The following is an 18,381-nucleotide window of genomic DNA, read 5'->3' as shown; positions in this document are numbered from 1 at the left end:
ATGGCGAGCACCATATCGGCGCCAGCTTTTCTTTCTACACAGAACCCGGACAGCCTAAAAATATAAAAATAATTGCGTGCATTGGCATCGAAGACCGAATGGATTTCATGTCACTTTGAAATATCCAACTCAGCTTCAGAGTTTCATATAAAGATTGCCAGACTTTATGACACATGGATTGAAAAATAATCTAAAATGGATAGATTACCTAATGCTATTATTATCAAGTTATCAAGTGGGGGGAGGCGGGGTCAGGGTATTGAACTTGATGATCATAATGAATGGCGGACCAGGCTCGAAGGGCCGAATGGCCTCCTGCTGCTCCTATTTTCGATGTATGTTTTTTTGTAAGTTAACCAAAGTCAAACAGTGCAGTTGCTACATTGCCATGAAGGTCCCATCAGTGACACGATCTGTAAAGCTCACATTCAAATTGAAAGTATGTTGTGAGTGCACATGCGACCTCACATTAAGATGCCTGCCTGATTTCCACTATAGCACTGGGAACTGGGTGATATCATGGGACGGACTGTCGTCAGTGTTTTTGATTTCTGAATCTTGAATTACAAACCATGTGGGGGTAGAAATTGGTTTGTATCGCAAGCAATGTACAGAGGCGGTGGTCCCACTGCTCAGTTTGATGAAGGCCCTTTATTTAGGAGCCCTGGGTGGAATTAATTGACCGGTTATCTCATTGCTTGTTTGTGGGATCTTGCAGGGTGTAAATTAGATGATCAAGCATCTATAGCAGGAGATTAATGAGCGGTGAATGAAACAGGCTTCAGGCCTGGCCTGCTCAGAATTCATTAGTAGCTATCAGGGACTCTCTGCTCCATTGCCCGATCAAACCTGGATTGATCTGAGGGAGAGTGCCAGAAAGGCAGTACTTTTACATCACTGCTTCACTGAGTAAGGTCAGTGTTGCCCTAGGTAGAGTGCTCTTTCGGAGAGTCGGTGCAGACTTGATAGACTGAATGGCCTCCTTCTGCACTGTAGGGATTCTATGATTCTATAATGTGGGAAAATGTGAACTTGTCCACTTTGGCAGGGAGAATAGACAAGTAGCAAATAATTATTACAGGGAGAGAATGCAGAACTCAGTGGAACAGAGAAAACTTGGCCTGGAACATGAATCACAAAGGTTAGTACACAGATATAACAGGTGATTAGGAGGGCAAATTGAATGTTGGTGTTTATTGCAAGAGGAGTAAAATGTAGAAATAGGGCCTCAGTGAGATAGCGTCTGGAACACGGTGTACAGTTTTGGTCCCCCACTTGCAAAAAAGTAGCAATGTATTCGAAGGAGTTCAGAGACGATTCACTTAATTGATTCCTGGGATGAATAGATTAGCTCATGATGAAACATTGAACAGGTTGAGCCCATACCTAGTGTAGTTTAGAAGAATGAGAGACGATCTTATTGGCTTGACAGAGTGAATGCTGAAAGAATGTTTTCCCTTGTGAGGAAGTCTAGAACTAGGGGGCACAGTTTAAAAAAATAAGGGATCTCGCATTTGAGACTGAAGTGAATGTTTTTTTCTCAGGGGATCATTAGTCTGTGAAATTCTGTTAAGCAAGCAGTGGAAGCTGGGTCACTGGGGAGATTTTGCGGGCGCAAAATCCCACGAGCGTCGGGAAATGAGATTCTCGCTGGTGAGATCTAGGGCGCGGGCTAACTGTAACGTTTCTAAGTGTCATTTGTGGCGGGTTTTGCTGGGAGTTTCCCGCCGGTTCAGTCGGCAAGTTCCCCACCGCTGTCGAACCAACACGTCGTCAGCTCCTTGGGCCCTGGGGAGTTTCTCACCGGTTTAGCCCACACTTAGAATTATTTTCATCACAGCAGGGGCGGAACCCACTGGCCAGACCGGCTCATCAGAGATTGGGGTACCATTCTGAAAGGGTGCCCCGATCTCTCAGTGAGCTTGAGTGTCCCCCACACCCACACCAATGGAATGTGACCCCCCCCCACACACATGGGCATTACCCTACACCCCTCCAAGTGAGAAAACCCTGCCATTGGGTCCCAAAGGGCTCACCCTCTTCAGGCCCCCCTCTCACCCCCTTACAGGCCCTCCTTCCAAGACCCCTACCCTTCATCTCATCCCAATCTCCCAGAGGCCCCTACATACCGGCCCTGCAATCCCCCCACCCTTCATAACATCCCGCCTTTCATGGGCATGGTCCCCCTCAGGCCCTAAACCTTGGCACTGCCATCCTGGTACCCTGGCAGTGTTCCTGCTGATTTTGCAGTGCCACCCAGGCACAGTAGCAGTGGCAGTGCCAAGGTGCCTGCTTTGCAGAGCAAAGGTGCCCACATTCCAGGGGGAGGGCCAGGGTGCCACCCCACCCAGGGGCCTCCGATGGCCCGGAGACCCCCGGGTGCCATCCTGTCTGGTCCATGATTGTGTGAACCACCAGTACTGAATGGCGCCCAACTCTCTGGGTAGATCTCACAAGACGTACTGGCTGTCAAGAAGCCTGCAGGAGGCTTCACCCAGCATCTACCAGCCACGCCACGCTCCTGTTCAAGCGCAACGCTGCCGATAGACTCTGCCCTAGTTTCCCAAGTTTCCCCGCCCCCACCCCCTGCTCGCGATGTAATGAAGTTCCCGCCCAGAAGGGACAGGAACCTATTTAAATTAATTTGGTAAATTTTAATATCATTCATAGGCCTTCCACCACATGATTTTCAAGCCCCCCCACCCCCATACCCCCCCCCCCCCCCAAATTAGGGTTAGATGATCAAAAGCTTGTTCAAAAGAATTAGATTTGAAGGAGGATCATAGAGGAGGGGAGTGTAGAGAGCTGAGAACTTATAAGTTTAGATTTCAGAAAATTATAAGAGTTGTGGGATAAAGGATTACTGGTATGGAGTATGAAACTGCAAAGCAATACATTGTTCTCCATCAACACTGATGATGAGGCGTTTCTGCAGGACAAGGGAGAAGGAATAGAGAATGGATTCTGCGCCATCATTGCCAAATGTTCATTGATGACAAATCAATGGCTTTGAAGAAAGAAACAGCTCGATTTTTTTGTATTAACATCCCTCTCCTTAATGATGATCAAAAATTGTATCAACTTTAAAAATATACACTTTTGTCTAACTCATCAACTATGAAAGTGTTTTTTGCATGATTTTTAGTTTGGCCCCAAGATACTGGACGTTACACCTCAATCTCTTCAATTCTGTATACAGGAAACTTGGCCTGTCTTTGAATGTTGCTCCAACAAAATTCCTATAGCCCCACACCAGGTCATTCGACCCCCCACATATGTTGAAGGAATATATTCAGCACCGCCCATCCTCAACAGCTATGGGGATCAGGCAGGAAGGTGGAGATGAGGCCAATGGGATCAGCCATGATCGTAATAAATGGCGGAGCAGGCCCGAGGGCTGAATTTCCTACTCCTGCTCCTAGTTCTTATGCTCTTGTTATGTTTATGATCTATCTCCTTCAAAAGGCCACCATTGACAAGGAAATCCAGCACTGGATCAGCTGTGTCAGCTCAGCCTCCAATAAACTATAGCAGTGAGTGTTTGATAATGAAGATCTCCCTCCACAAGTCAACAAAAGTCTGGGTGTAAATGTTGCTACCATGTACTTGTACTTACACCACAGTGAGATCTGGATTGTGTATCAGTGACACACAAAAGTGCTAGAGAAGTCCCATCAATAATACCTTTGCTCCAGATTCAATGGGACAACATCCAGAAACATTCAGGCAAAACCCCTGCAAAATCAACTCCGATAGACTGCACACTGTGACTAGGTGGCTGAAAAGTGTCTCTCCTGCCAGATCCTGTTTTCCCAACTCACAAATGGCCGATGCTCTTGGGAAGGGCAAAGGAAATGCTTCAAAGACAGCCTGGAGCTCTCCTTGAAGTGAGGCTGCATTGACATTGATGACTGGGCGGAGCTTTCTCGCAAACGTTCAAATTGGTGGCAACTCGTCCATTAAGCTGCATCACGCTTTGTGTCACAACGTCATAATGATGCAACAGGGCAGCGAGGGAGGAGTAAAGAACAGGAAGCAACCCCTGTACTCCGGATCGCACGACCTCTTGGGACACCCTGCCCCAAGTGCCCAAAGATTGGCGGGCAGGGAATCTGCCTGTTCAGTCACATGAAGACCCATGGTAGAAATTCACACCCCTGAGCAGACATCACCCTCGAATCGAGGGACAGCCAATGACAACAATAATGTTCATTATCCACTTAATAAAGTGGAGGATAAAAATACATTCTGGCATTTTTGTAATATTGCAAAGGTCATCAGAACAGATGTGAACAATCAGGTCAAACATATGTAATATATTGTACTCTGTTCATTCTTCTTGGCTTAATAATTTACCATTCAATTAACATTCCTTTTTAAATTTTTTAAAATTTAGAGTACCCAATTATTATTTTTTTTCCAATTAAGGGGCAATTAGCGTGGCCAATCCACCTACCCTGCACATCTTTGGGTTGTGGGGGTGAAACCCACACAGACATGGGGAGAATGTGCAAACCCCACACGGACAGTGACCCAGAGCCAGGATTCGAACCCGGGTCCTCAGCGCCGTAGTCCCAGTGCTATCCACTGCGCCACATGCCGCCCTCAATTAGCATTCGTAATTGACTTCAAATAAATAATTGGTGCAGATTCATCTGGTGTGAGCCCACAAGCTCAAGTGAAGAGTAATGCACAGGAGATAGGCCAACATGATAAGAGAAAGGCTCTTATTCCAATAGCTGGAGGATCCATTTAACTCCTGAATTCATAACCAGTTTAAACAGATTGAGTAAATTGGAAACTGAGTCTGTGATGTCGATTTTGAATTCATGCCATCGCAGAGGTCTTCCGCCTCCATAATATTGCTCCTGTCCCAGCGCATCTGCTGCTGAAGCACTCGGTCGTACTTTAGTTGCCTCTAGACTCGATGATGCCAGGCCCCAGCCACTCTACCACATTCTACCCTTCATAAGCTTAAGGTCGTCTAAACGCTGCTGCCCACGTCTTAGCTCCCTCCAATACGTCTGATGTGTTATGTACTCTGGGATAACACAGGCTGCAACTGGATGCAGCTTTGACCAAAAGATACTCCAGACCTTGAAGTTAGTTCAATCTGAACCAGTAGCACAGTTAGCACAGTTCTGTATGAGTTTGACTCTCTGTTAACCTAAGTGTGGTTACTCTGTCTGACTGAACCAGACTAGCTCTTAGCCACGTGCTGGAGGTGTGATACTGTACATACACCCTGACTCACTCTGTAGATGTTCATCAGTGGAAAGAGGTGGAGTGTAAGTGCCTCATGCCTTTTATAGTGAGATACCACCCCTGAGTGTCCTGCCTGCTCATTGGTCATGTCCTGTTCTCTGTGTTCATTAGCTGCCTGTCTCTATATCATTATGTGCATGTTTGCATATCATGCCATCTCCCTTTTTTTTTGTATGCTCTGTTGGCATATGGAAATGTATACACATGTGGTGTCAGAGACTAACATATGTACAAACGGTGGCATATGTGAAAGTATTTACATATAAAGACAGCTGTCTAATGTGAGAAAACAGAACATAGCAAACAACACAAGTGTTCATAAGTCCAGCCTCTGGGGCTTGCGTCTGATCCTTGTCGATCGCAGGAGAGGTGGAGGTGGAGACGATAGTGTCTTGACAGGCGGGATGGAAGCCTGACTGGTGGCCTCGTAGTTCGAGGTATCAGGAGGTGGCAAAACAATGGATGGAAACGGAGAAGAAAGCGGTCGCGGACAGGCAACCTTGCGCTGTGCCCGTCTGTTCCGTCGCACAACAGAACCATCAGCCAGATGGACAACATACGAGCGGGGCGCAGCCTGTCGAACAACGACAGCTGGAGCAGACCAGCCACCATCCGGTATCCTGATCCTGACTGTGTCCGCCGGGGTTAACACGGGCAAATCGGTGGCATGAGCATCATAGCCCTGCTTTTGCTGGTTTCGGAGATGCTGCACCGTCTGCAACAACGGGAGGTGATCCGGGTTGGGCAAGTGTATGGCTGGAAGTGTCGTCCGCAGGTCCCTGTTCATCAGGAGTTGAGCCGGCGACATGCCAGTGGACAGTGGGGTCACTCTGTACGCAAGCAGCGTGAGGTAGATGTCAGAAGCAAAATCTGTGGCCTTGCAGATGAGCTGCTTCACAATGTGCACCCCTTTTTCAACCTTCCCATTGGACTGCTGATAGTGTGGGCTGGAAGTGACATGTTTGAACTGGTACGACTTGGCAAACATAGACCACTCGTGGCTGCTGAAGCACGGGCCATTGTCACTCATGACAGTGAGTGGGATACCATGCCTAGAGAACGTCTCCTTACAGGCCTTGATGACGGTCCGAGAAGTGAGGTCTGAGAGCTTCACAACTTCAGGGTAATTGGAGAAATAGTCAATAATCAACACATAGTCACGACCATTCGCATGAAAGAGGTTGATGCCAACCTTGGACCAAGGGGAGGTCTCGATCTCGTGCTGCTGGAGCGTCTCCTTGCTCTGCGCTGGCTGGAAGCGTTGACAGGTCGCACAGTTGAGGACAATGTTCGAGATATCCTGGCTAATACCGGGCCAGTAGACAGCCTGCCTGGCTCTGCGTCTGCACTTCTATAGGTCCAGGTGTCCCTCATGGATTTGGCGGAGCACCAAGCTCTGGAGACTGAGTGGAATGACAATATGGTCCAGCTTGAGGAGGATACCATCAATCACCGTCAGGTCATCCTTTACATTATAAAATTGAGGGCACTGCCCGTTCTGCCAGCCATTGGCGAGGTGGTGCATGACATGCTGCAAGAGGGGGTCTTTGGCTGACTCCTCGCGGATACGAACCACCTTCTCATCAGACACCAGGAGGGTGCTAGCACACAGCTGCACCTGTGATTCAATCTGCCGGATGATTTCCAGCCGTTCACTAGGCAATGTGATGGAGCGGGACAATGCATCAGCGATGATGAACTCCTTGCCAGACGTGTACACTAAGACAAAGTCGTACCTTCTGAGTTTGAGGAGGATGCGCTGCAACCGAGGCGTCATGTCGTTCAGGTCCTTGTGGATAATTTGGACCAGAGGCCTATGATCCGTCTCGACAGTGAATGTCGGCAGGCCGTAGACATAGTTGTGAAACTTGAGAATGCCAGTGAGAAGACCCAGGCATTCCTTCTCTATCTGCGCATACCGTGTTTCGGTGGGCGTCATGGCCCTCGATGCATAGGCTATCGGTCCGCAGGACGAAGTGGCATAGCGTTGAAGCAGCACCGCACCAATGCCATCCTGGCTCACTTCTGTGGAGAGCTTGGTCTCCTTGTCGGGATTGAAAAATGCCAAGACAGGTGCAGTTGTGAGCTTGGCTTTCAGCTTCAGCCACTCTGCCTGATGTGCTGCCTGCCACGCAAAGGCAGTGGACTTTTTTACCAGGTTTCGTAGGACGCTTCAGGATGGGGTAGTGTTCACGCATTATATTCTTATTGAGATCCTTGGGATCAATGTAGAGGCGCAGGTCTCCTGAAGGCTTTCTGACACATACCATCAAGCTGACCCAGTCAGTCGGTTTGGTTACATTGGAAATGATGCCCTGTTGCTGAAGATCCTTGAGCTGTGCCTTCAGGCGCTCCCTCAGCAGAGCCGGGACCCGGCGTGGTGCGTGGACCACTCGCTTGGCATCAGGTCATAGCAGAATCTTGTATCGATATGGCAGCGTGCCCATCCCGTCGAACAGCCGGATACTGAGCGAGGATGTTGTCATAATATACACACAAGTATATGGTGGTGCAGAGACAGACACTGACTGACACATTGAAAGACCAGTCAACACACAGAACACAGCAACCAATCACCAGACAGGACACGGACACTATATAGCCAGAGGGCACCAGTTTTCCCGCTCATTCGAGATGCAGCTTCTGAGACAGCCAGAGCCCGTGATCAGTAACACGAACATCTACCATGTGCTAGCAGTATAGTCTGGTCAGGTTAGCCTTAGGTCTCCAGTCAACCTAACATAGTGTGAACCCACAGTGCAAGTATGTTTAACAGCTCATAGCTAAATAAAATAGAGTTGTACTTCTACAAATATTGGTAGCCTGTCTCTCTTACTGCTCTGGTAAACGTAGTCCTCGCAGACCCAGCATACCGAACACATCATGGTACCAGGACGTGATGTTAGAGTTTGATGGATCTACCATGAAATAATCTGCCTTCGACCAACAATCAGACATCCGGTAGTATGGACAGCGTACGCCCTCCCCCGCTGCTCCGCATCACCGGCAACCTCGGTGCGAACTGGAAGATTTTTAAACAAAAGTTTCAACTGTACCTCGAAGCTACCGACCTGGAAGCTGCCTCAGACGCTCTCTTTCTCTCCACGGCCGGGAACCACGCCATCCATATTTTCAACTCCCTCACATTCGCTGAAGGTGAAGACAAGTCCAAGTTCAAGACAGTCCTGCTCAAATTCGACAGCCACTGTGACATCGAAATCAACAAAAGTTTTGAACGCTTCGTCTTTCAGCAGCGTCTGCAGGGTTGGGATGAACCTTTTCAATCTTTCCTCACCCATCTTCACATCCTCGCGCAATCCTGCAATTACGGCTCCACCTCTGATTCAATGATCCGTGACCAGATCGTTTTCGGTGTGCACTCGGACCCCCTACGCCAGCAGCTCCTCAAAGTTAAACAGCTCACCTTCGCTATAGCCATCGAAACCTCCGTTCTGCATGAGCACGCCACGAACCGATACTCGCACATTCAAGCGGCAGAGGCAGCGCGGCAAGGTCCCCACGAAGCAGAGCGGGTGCAGACTGTAAAACAGCTCCAGGGCCTAAGCCTGGATGAGGGAGGCCACTTCGCGCGCTTTTCCCGGGCTCCCGCGCATGCGCGCGATGACCGAGGGGACGGCAAGGCCAAAGACCAAACTGCGCAGGCGCGCACTATGTATGACCGCACCGCGCATGTGCGGTGGCGCACTGAGCGTTCTGACATCACGACGTGTGACAACTGTGGCTCCTCTCACTTAAAGCGGTAATGTCCCGCAAAATCTCGACGCTGTCTCCAGTGTGGCAAGCTTGGCCACTACGCAGCCCTGTGCAGGTCTGCTCTAGCACCTGCCTCCTGTCGCTCCCACCAGCAGCGCAGGGAAGTTCGAACCGTACAACAACCGGTCACCGATTCCAACTCCGACATGGTTCCAGACCCTGACACCGAGGATCTCCAATCCCCATTCCGGGTGGGCATCATCACCAAGCACACGGTGCTTGAAAAGAAAAAGGCCAAGCCCTTCCCAGTGATGAGCATTGATCCGGACGATGAGTGGTGTGCCACCCTCACGGTCAACAAATCTCGCATCCGATTCAGGCTGGACACCGGCGCTTCAGCCAACCTCACTGCGCGGTCTGACCTGGACAGCCTCCACGTTAAGCTGACCATCCTTCCATCCGCCTGCCAGCTTCTCGACTATAATGGCAATGCCATTGCAGCCAGCGGCTCATGCCAGCTTGTGGTGTCGCACCGTTCCTTAAAGGCCACCCTGCCCTTTGAGATTGTAGGGGCCACTAAAGCTTCCCTGCTCGGTGCTCAGGCGTGCAAGATCCTAAACCTCGTCCAAAGGGTTCACTCCATGTCACCCGCTGAGGCTTCAGCACCACCGGACGCCGACTTTCAAACACAACTGAAGAACATCATCACTCGCTACCACAGCATTTTCGAGTGCATGGGCACACTCCCATACATGTACAAAATTATTTTAAAACCAAATGCCACGCCTGTGGTTCATGCACCTCGCCGGGTACGGGCGCCCCTCAAGGGCCACCTCAAGCAGCAGTTGCAGGACCTCCAGGACCAGGGCGTCATATCTAAAGTAACCGAACCAACCGACTGGGTCAGCTCCATGGTGTGTGTTAAGAAACCTTCCGGAGAACTACGCATCTGCATCGACGCCAAAGATCTGAACCGTAACATCATGAGGGAACACTACCCTATCCCAAAGCGCGAAGAACTCACCTGCAAGATGGCTCGCGCCAAATTTTTCACACAGCATCCAAGGGGTTCTGGCAGATACAACTTGATGCGTCCAGTCGGAAGCTCTGCATCTTTAACACCCCATTTGGCCGGTTTTGTTACAACCAGATGCCGTTTTGCCTCATCTCAGCCTCGGAGGTGTTCCACCGAATAATGGAGCAGATGATGGAGGGCATCGAAGGGGTGCGGTATATGTAGACGACATCATCGTCTGGTCTACCACCCCGCAGGAACACATTGATCGTCTCCAACGCGTCTTCCGGAGAATCCATCAGCATGGCCTCCGCCTCAACAGAGCCAAATGCTCCTTTGGTCAAACAACTAAAATTCCTCGGCGACCACATATCACAGCTTGGTATGCAGCCAGATGCAGACAGGATGTCGGCAATCAATGCCACGAAGACACCAGAGGACAAGAAGGCGGTCCTCCGCTTCCTGGGCATGGTCAACTTCCTGGGGAAGTTCATCCCAAACCTCTCATCCCTCACCATGGCTCTCCACAATCTGGTGAAGAAGACAACCGAATTCCAATGGCTCCCCGCCCACGAGCAAGAGTGGCGTGAACTCAGGGCGAAACTCACCAAGGCCCCGGTATTGGCATTCTTCGACCCTGCCAAAGAGACGGAGATCTCCACTGATTCGAGCCAGTCCGGCATTGGAGCAGTGCTCCTCCAACGCGACGACGCCTCCTCATGGGCTCCAGTCACATTCGCATCGCGTGCAATGACGCCCACCAAGCAACGCTATGCGCAAATCGAAAAAGAGTGCCTGGGCCTCCTCACGGGAATTGTCAAATTCCATGACTACGTCTAAGGACTCCCCAAATTTACAGTCGAAACGGACCACAGGCCACTGTTCAACATTATACAGAAGGACCTTAACAATATGACGCTGCGCCTGCAACGAATCCTCCTTAAACTCAGGCGGTATGACTTCGAACTGGTCTACACCCCGGGTAAGGAGCTCATCGTCTCCGATGCACTCTCCTGTTCTGTCACTACGCCCTGTGAGCCGTCGGGCTTCGTGTGCCAAATTGATGCTCATGTTGAGTTCTGCGCATCTAACTTGCCCGCCACGGACAAACAACTCATCCAGATTTGTCGTGAAACAGCCAATGATCCTTTGCTCCAACGTGTCGTGCGCCATCTTACAGACAGATGGCTCAAGGGCCAATGCCCGCAATTCTACAACATCAAAGATGACCTAGCAGTGGTAGATGGAATTCTGCTAAAGTTGGACAGGATCGTCATCCCTCACAGTATGCGGGAGCTTGTCCTTGAGCAGCTCCATGAGGGTCACCTGGGGGTGGAGAATTGCCGACGGCGGGCCCGTGAGGCAGTGTACTGGCCTGGCATCAAGCATGACATCGCCAACGTCGTTCTCAACTGCCTGACATGCCAACAGTTCCAGCCAGCTCAGCCAAAAGAGACCTTGCAGCCACATGAACTGGTGTCGTCCCCCTGGACCAAGGTTGGCATTGATCTTTTCCATGCACTGGGCCGGAACTAAGTCCTCATAGTGGACTACTTCTCTAACTACCAGAGGTAGTTAGGCTGCATGATCTCACGTCGACAGCGGTCATCCGTGCGTGCAAGGAGACTTTTGCTCACCATGGCATCCCACTCACGGTCATGTCTGATAATGGCCCGTGTTTTGAAAGTCAGAAGTGATCCAACTTTGCCCGGCGGTATAATTTCACGCACGTCACCTCAAGTCCCCACTACCCCCAGTCGAATGGCAAAGCTGAGAAGGGGGTACACGTTGTCAAACAACTCCTGTACAAAGCAGCCAATGCAGGTTCCGACTTTTACCTCGCACTCTTGCCTACAGGTCAACTGCATTGTCCATTGGCCTGTCACCAGCTCAATTGTTAATGAACCGCACATTACGAACGATGGTGCCTGCAATACACACCCCAGACTTGGACAACTTTCCGGTCCTGCATCGAATGCAACTGTCTCGGGCCCAACACAAGTCGGCGTACGACGCCCGTGCCACAGATCTCCCTGCTCTCGTTCCTGATGACCAGGTTCGTGTACAACTTCCTGAAGGAGGTTGGTCTGCCGCCGCGGTGGTAATCAACCAAGTGGCCCCCAGGTCGTTCCTGGTTCGTATGCAGGATGGCTCTTTTCTTCCCCGAAATAGGCGGGCACTGCGGCTCCTTCCACGCTCGCCGCCAGATCGTGATGCCCTGCCTCGCCCTCAGGACAGGCCCATCCAAGAGCTCGCAGATCTGCCTCTTCTGTTGCCACCCTTTGCGACTGACACAGTCCTGCCCGTTCCAGAGCAGGCGGCCCCTGACCCACACTTGCGGCGGTCAACCAGAATTCGTCGTCCACCACAGAGACTGAATTTATGAACTGCCTGAATTTCTGAACTCTCTAAACTCATGGACTGATTGTTTCATTACCCTGGTTATTTGTTCGCTAATTTGTACATACTGTTATTCATGTCCCGTGTTTTGTTACATACAGTCTATCTGCACTAGACACCTTCCCATGTAAATATGTTAGGATTTTTGTATATAGTCCTGTAAATATGCTCACATATTCTCCACATAGTCAGAAACATTCACATACCACACTATTTATTGCCACGTACACATTTTTTTTTCAAAAAGGGTGAGATGTCATAATATACACACAAGTATATGATGATACAGAGACAGACACTGACTGACACACTGAAAGACCAATCGACACACAGAACACAGCAGCCAATCACCAGACAGGACATGGATACTATATAGCCAGAGGGCACTAGTCTTCCCGTTCATTCGGGATGCAGCCTCTGAGACAGCCAGAGCCCGTGATCAGTAACACGAACATCTACCATGTGCTAGCAGTATAGTCTGGTCAGGTTAGCCTCAGGTCTCCAGTCAACCTAACATAGTGTGAACCCACAGTGCAAGTATGTTTAACAGCTCATAGCTAAATAAAATAGAGTTGTACTTCTACAAGTGTTGGTAGCCTGTCCCTCTCACTGCTCTGGTAAACGCAGTCCTCGCAGACCCAGCATACCCAACACATCAGATGCCATCAATGCCGGCCTGAAGATCCTCATTGGAGGATGTGGGTGTGTAAACTCCTGCACGAGGTTCAGCTGCTTGCAGGCGTGCGTGCCAAGTAGGGATGCCCTATCTGGCTTGACAATTTCAAAACGTAACCGTGCATGGGTGCTCCGGTTGGAGACGAGTAGATGGCAGGATCCCAGTGCCGTGATGGCATTTCCGTTGTAGTCCAGAAGCCTGCAGGCTGCTGGAAGGACCTTGTGGGGCTTCTTGATGTGTTTGAAATCTGCCTGTGAGAGGAGGTTGGCAGAAGCACCTGTGTCCAGCTTAAACTGGATGGAGCAGTGGTTGACCTGCATCACCGCACGCCATTCGTCCGCAGAATCCACAGCGAGGATGGATTGAAGTTGTGATGAGTTGGATGTGGCATGGTCACATTTGGTGATGATGCCCACACAGTATGCGGAGTCCAGGCATTCTTCCTCTGGATCCGTTGTGCTGCCAGGATCAGAATCCTGTAATCGTTGTTGCACACTCTGAATGCGCCGGCGTCGGAATTGGGAGCGCTGGCCCCTGACTGGTGGTGCAGACCTGCACAAGGCTGCATAATGTCCAGGCTTCCCGCAGTTTGAACATCGCTTGCCTCTTGCAGGGCAGTGTTGCTTTAAGTGGGCGTTGCCACAGTTCGAGCACGTCATGACGTCGGCATCCTGACGCTCCGCGCGTTGTCGCACATGCGCAGTGCGGGTGTCGGCCGCTTCGTCATCCCGTTCGCATCGCGCATGTGTGGGGCCCCGGGAAAAGCGCGCAAAATGGCCGCTTTCATCAATGCTGAGGCGCTGCATCCGGGAGATGGCCTGCACGCTCTCTGCCTTGTGGGAGCAAGTTTCTCATTTGCAGCCGATTTGTACTGGGCATAGCGATTTTTGCCGTGCTCATGCACTGTGCATGTCTTAATCGCGACTGGCAGGGTCATATGCTTGATTTTCAGTAGCTGCTCTCTCAGAGGATCAGAGTGAACTCCAAAGACGATTTGGTCTCTGATCATGGGGTCGGCACGATCACCAAGGTTGCAGGACAGCCGCGAGTAGGCGGAGGTTAGTTCAGAAGGAGTTGAAAGATTCATCTTTACCTGGTAGACCCTGTTTAAAAATGTAGCGCTCGAAGATTTCATTGGTGTCCACTTCACAGTGACTGTCAAACTTGTCCAGGATGGTCTGAAACTTTGTCTTGTTCTGGCCTTTGGTGAAGTGAAAAGAGTTGACGAGTTCGATGGCTTGATCACCCGCTGTTGGGAGGAGAAGCGCGATCTTCCTTGCATCAGACGCACCCACGAGGCCTGACGCTTCGATGTACAGCAGAAACTTTTGCTTGAATGTCCGCCAGTTGGCACTGAGATTGCCGGAGGTCCTGAGCTGGTGAGGAGCCTGAATCTTCTCCATGGTGCCGGGATACATTCGCTGGTCGTCACGGAACAGACTGAGGTAAACCACCTAGATTAAACAGTCTCCTGGTAGCATGATGTGTTATGTACTCTGGGATAACACAGGCTGCAACTGGATGCAGCTTTGACCAACAGATACTCCAGACCTTGAAGTTAGTTCAATCTGATTTATTGAACCAGTAGCACAGTTAGCATAGTTGTCTATGAGTTCGACTCTCTGCTAACCTAAGTGTGGTTACTCTGTCTGACTGAACCAGACTAGCTCTTAGCCACATGCTGGAGGTGTGATACTGTACATACACCCCGACTCACTCTGTAGATGTTCATCAGTGGAAAGCGGCAGAGTGTGAGTGCCTCGTGCCTTTTTTAGTGAGATACCACCCCTGAGTGTCCTGCCTGCTCATTGGTCATGTCCTGTTCTCTGTGTTCATTAGCTGCCTGTCTGTGCCTGTCTGTATATCATTATCTGCATGTTTGCATATCATGACAACATCATCCTTCTCGAATCCTCCATGGCCTTGCCCCCCCTATCTCTGGTCTCCTCCAGCCCCACAATCCTCTGAAATATCTGCGCTCCTATAATTCTGACCTTGAGAACGTCGCCCATTTTAGTTGCTCGACCTTCAAGTGTCTGGACCCCAAGGTCTGGAATACCTTCCCTCCACTTCTCCACCTCATTGTTTTCCTTTAAGCCATTTCTTAAAACCTACCTCTTTGACCAAACATTCAGTCGCCGGTGCCATATTGTTTTAAAATGCTCCTGTAAAGCATCCTGTGCTATTTTGTTAGGTCAAAGGTCCTATATAAATATTAATTGGTGTTGTTGAAGTTGTTACGGCATGGATTCTATTTTTGAAAGTTTTTGACTTATATAGCAACTTCCACAACCTCAGGAAATCCCACAGCATGATTACACCCAATGAAACACTTTTGATGTGTCATCTCTGTTAAAGTGGAGGAAACATAGAAGCCAATTTGCGCACAGCAAGCTCCCACAAACAGCAATGTGACAATGGTCAGATCACTTGTTTTGGAATCATTGGGTGAGGGATAAATATTGGCCACAACACCAGGGAGCATTCCCCCGCTCAATTGTCAAATCGTCTTTGCTGTCCACATTTTGGTTTGAGTGCAGGTTGATTAATTTATTATTTGTTGAAGAGTGAGAGTGAATTGTCCTGTTCATCAGGCTGACGGAGATCAATGTGGAACAAATGGAACATTCTTTTTACTTTGTTAACCATCAATTGTCAGTGGGAAGTACTCCCTGGTAAAACATACCACTGACTGAGTATGAGCCCGTGTTCTCTTGCGCATGAAATGGGGGAAGATTTCCTTTCAAAGCAAGTAACAGCCAAATCTTAATTAGATTTAAATAAGAAAATCTTCCTGTTGTGATTCCCATGCTACCTACAACAACCAGGTAAAATAAACTTCCCATATGCCCTTTAAACCCAAGCTCAGTGACTGGGTGGAGGCCTTATGGTGCAGTGGGTAAACCCCTCTCCCTTAGCCAGGAGCACCAGTATTAGGCCCACCCTCTGGCTTGATGGCCAAGGAAGGGTGTTCATAATATGGCCAAACAGGTTGAGTATCAACCTACAAATCCTTCCAGTACATAAGATCAGGAGAGATTGCTGCTCAGCCATATGATAACAAGAGAATTGGAGCCTCTACAATGACTATCCATATAGATCCAGACTGCCAGAGCAACTTGGGCTCACTGAGTGAACCATCACCACCACAGAATGGATATAGAGTCACAGAGGTTTACAGCAAGGGCAGCAGGGTTGCCCAGTGGTTAGCACTGCTACCTCATGGTGCCGAGGTCCCAGGTTCGATCCCGGCTCTGGGTCACTGTCCGTGTGGGGTTTGCACATTCTCCCCGTGTTTGCGTAGGTTTCACCCCCACAACCCAAAGCTGTGCAGGGTAGGTGAATTGGCCATTTTAAATTGCCCCTTAATTGGAAAAGATTAATTGAGTACTCTAAATTTTTTTTTTAAATAGAGGTTTACAGCATGAAAACAGGCCCTTCGGCCCAACTTGTCCATGCCGCTCAATTTTTGCCACTAAGCTAGTCCCAATTGCTCGCATTTGGCCCATAACCCTCTATACCCAGCCTTCCCAGATAATTATCCAATGCTTTTTAAAAGACTGCCTCTGGCAGCTCGTTCCAGACACTCACCACCCTCTGGGCGAAATAATTGCCCCTCTGGACACTTTTGTATCTCTCCCCTCTCACCTTAAATTTATTTCCACGAGTTTTAGACTCCCATACCTTTGGGAAAAGATGTAGACTATCTACCTTATCTATGATGTGGAGATGCCGGCATTGGACTGGGGTGGGCACAGTAAGATGTCTTACAACACCAGGTGAAAGTCCAACAGGTTTGTTTCGAATCACTAGCTTTCGGAGCGCAACTCCTTCATCGGGTTCTGCGCTTAGGAATTCTATGGTTCTAAAATTGCCCTTTAGAACAAACAAAGAACAAACAGCAGAGGAACAGGCCCTTCGGCCCTCCAAGCCTGCGACGACCATGCTACTCGCCGAATCTAAAACCTTGTACACTTCTGGGGTCCATATCCCTCTATTCCCATGCTATTTATGTATTTGCCAGGAGGCCCCTTGAACGTCACTATCGTACCTGCTTCCACCACCTCCTCCAGGCACCCACTACCCTTTGTGCAAAAAACCTCCCTTGCTCATCTCCTCTAAATCTTGCCCCTCGTACCTTAAACCGATGTCCCCTAGCAATTCACTCTTCCACCCTGGGAAATAAATTCTGACTATCCACTCTGTCCATGGCCCTCATAATTTTGTGGACTTCTATCAGGTCCCCCTCAACCTCTGTCCTTCCAGTGAGAACAAACCAAGTTTATCCACTCTGTCCTCGTAGCTAATTCCCTCCAGATCAGGCAACATCCTGGTAAACCTCTTCTGTACCCTCTCCAAAGCCTTCACATCCTTCTGATCGTATGGCGACCAGAATTGAACACTATTCCAAGTGTGGCCTAACTAAGGTTCTTTACAGCTGCAGCATGACATCGCCAATTTTTATACTCAATGCCCGTCCGATTAAGGCAAGCATGTCGTATGCCTTCTTGACTACTTTCTCCACCTGCGTTGCCACTCTCAATGGCCTGTGGACCTGTATACCCAGATCCCTCTGCCTGTCAATACTCTTAAGGGTTCTGCCATTTACTGTATATTTCCACCTGCATTAGACCTTCCAAAATACATTACCTCACATTTGTCTGGATTAAACTCCATCTGCCAACTCTCCGCCCAAGTCTCTAACCGATCCATACCCTGCTATATGCTCTGACAGTCCTCGTCACTACCCTCAATTCCTTAGTGTCGTCCGCAAACTTACTAATCAGACCAGTTACATTTTCCTCCAAATCATTTATATATACGACAAACAGCAAAGGTCCCAGCACTGATCCCTGTGGAACAACACTAGTCACAGCCCTCCAATCAGAAAAGCACCCTTCCACTGCTACCCTCTGTCTTCTATGACCTAGCCAGTTCTGTATCCCTCTTGCCAGCTCACCTCTGATTCCATGTTATTTCACCTTCTGAACCAATTTGCCATGAGGGACCTTGTCAAAGGCCTTATTGAAGTCCATGTAGACAACATCCACTGCCCTACCTTCATCAATCATCTTTGTCACTTCCTCGAAAAACTTGACCAAGTTAGTGAGACATGACCTCCCCTTCACAAAACCATGCTGCCTCTCGCTAATTGTCCACTTGCTTCCAAATGGGAGTAAATCCTGCCTTCAAGAATCCTTTCCAATAATTTCCCTCCCACTGACATAAGGCTCACTGGCCTGTAATTACATGGATTATCCTTGCTACCCTTCTTAAACAACGGAACAATATTAGCTATTCTCCAGTCCTC

This window comes from Scyliorhinus torazame, chromosome 15, assembly GCF_047496885.1.
Source record: "Scyliorhinus torazame isolate Kashiwa2021f chromosome 15, sScyTor2.1, whole genome shotgun sequence".
NCBI lineage: Eukaryota > Metazoa > Chordata > Chondrichthyes > Carcharhiniformes > Scyliorhinidae > Scyliorhinus > Scyliorhinus torazame.
Note: the sequence above shows the minus strand (reverse complement) of the source record.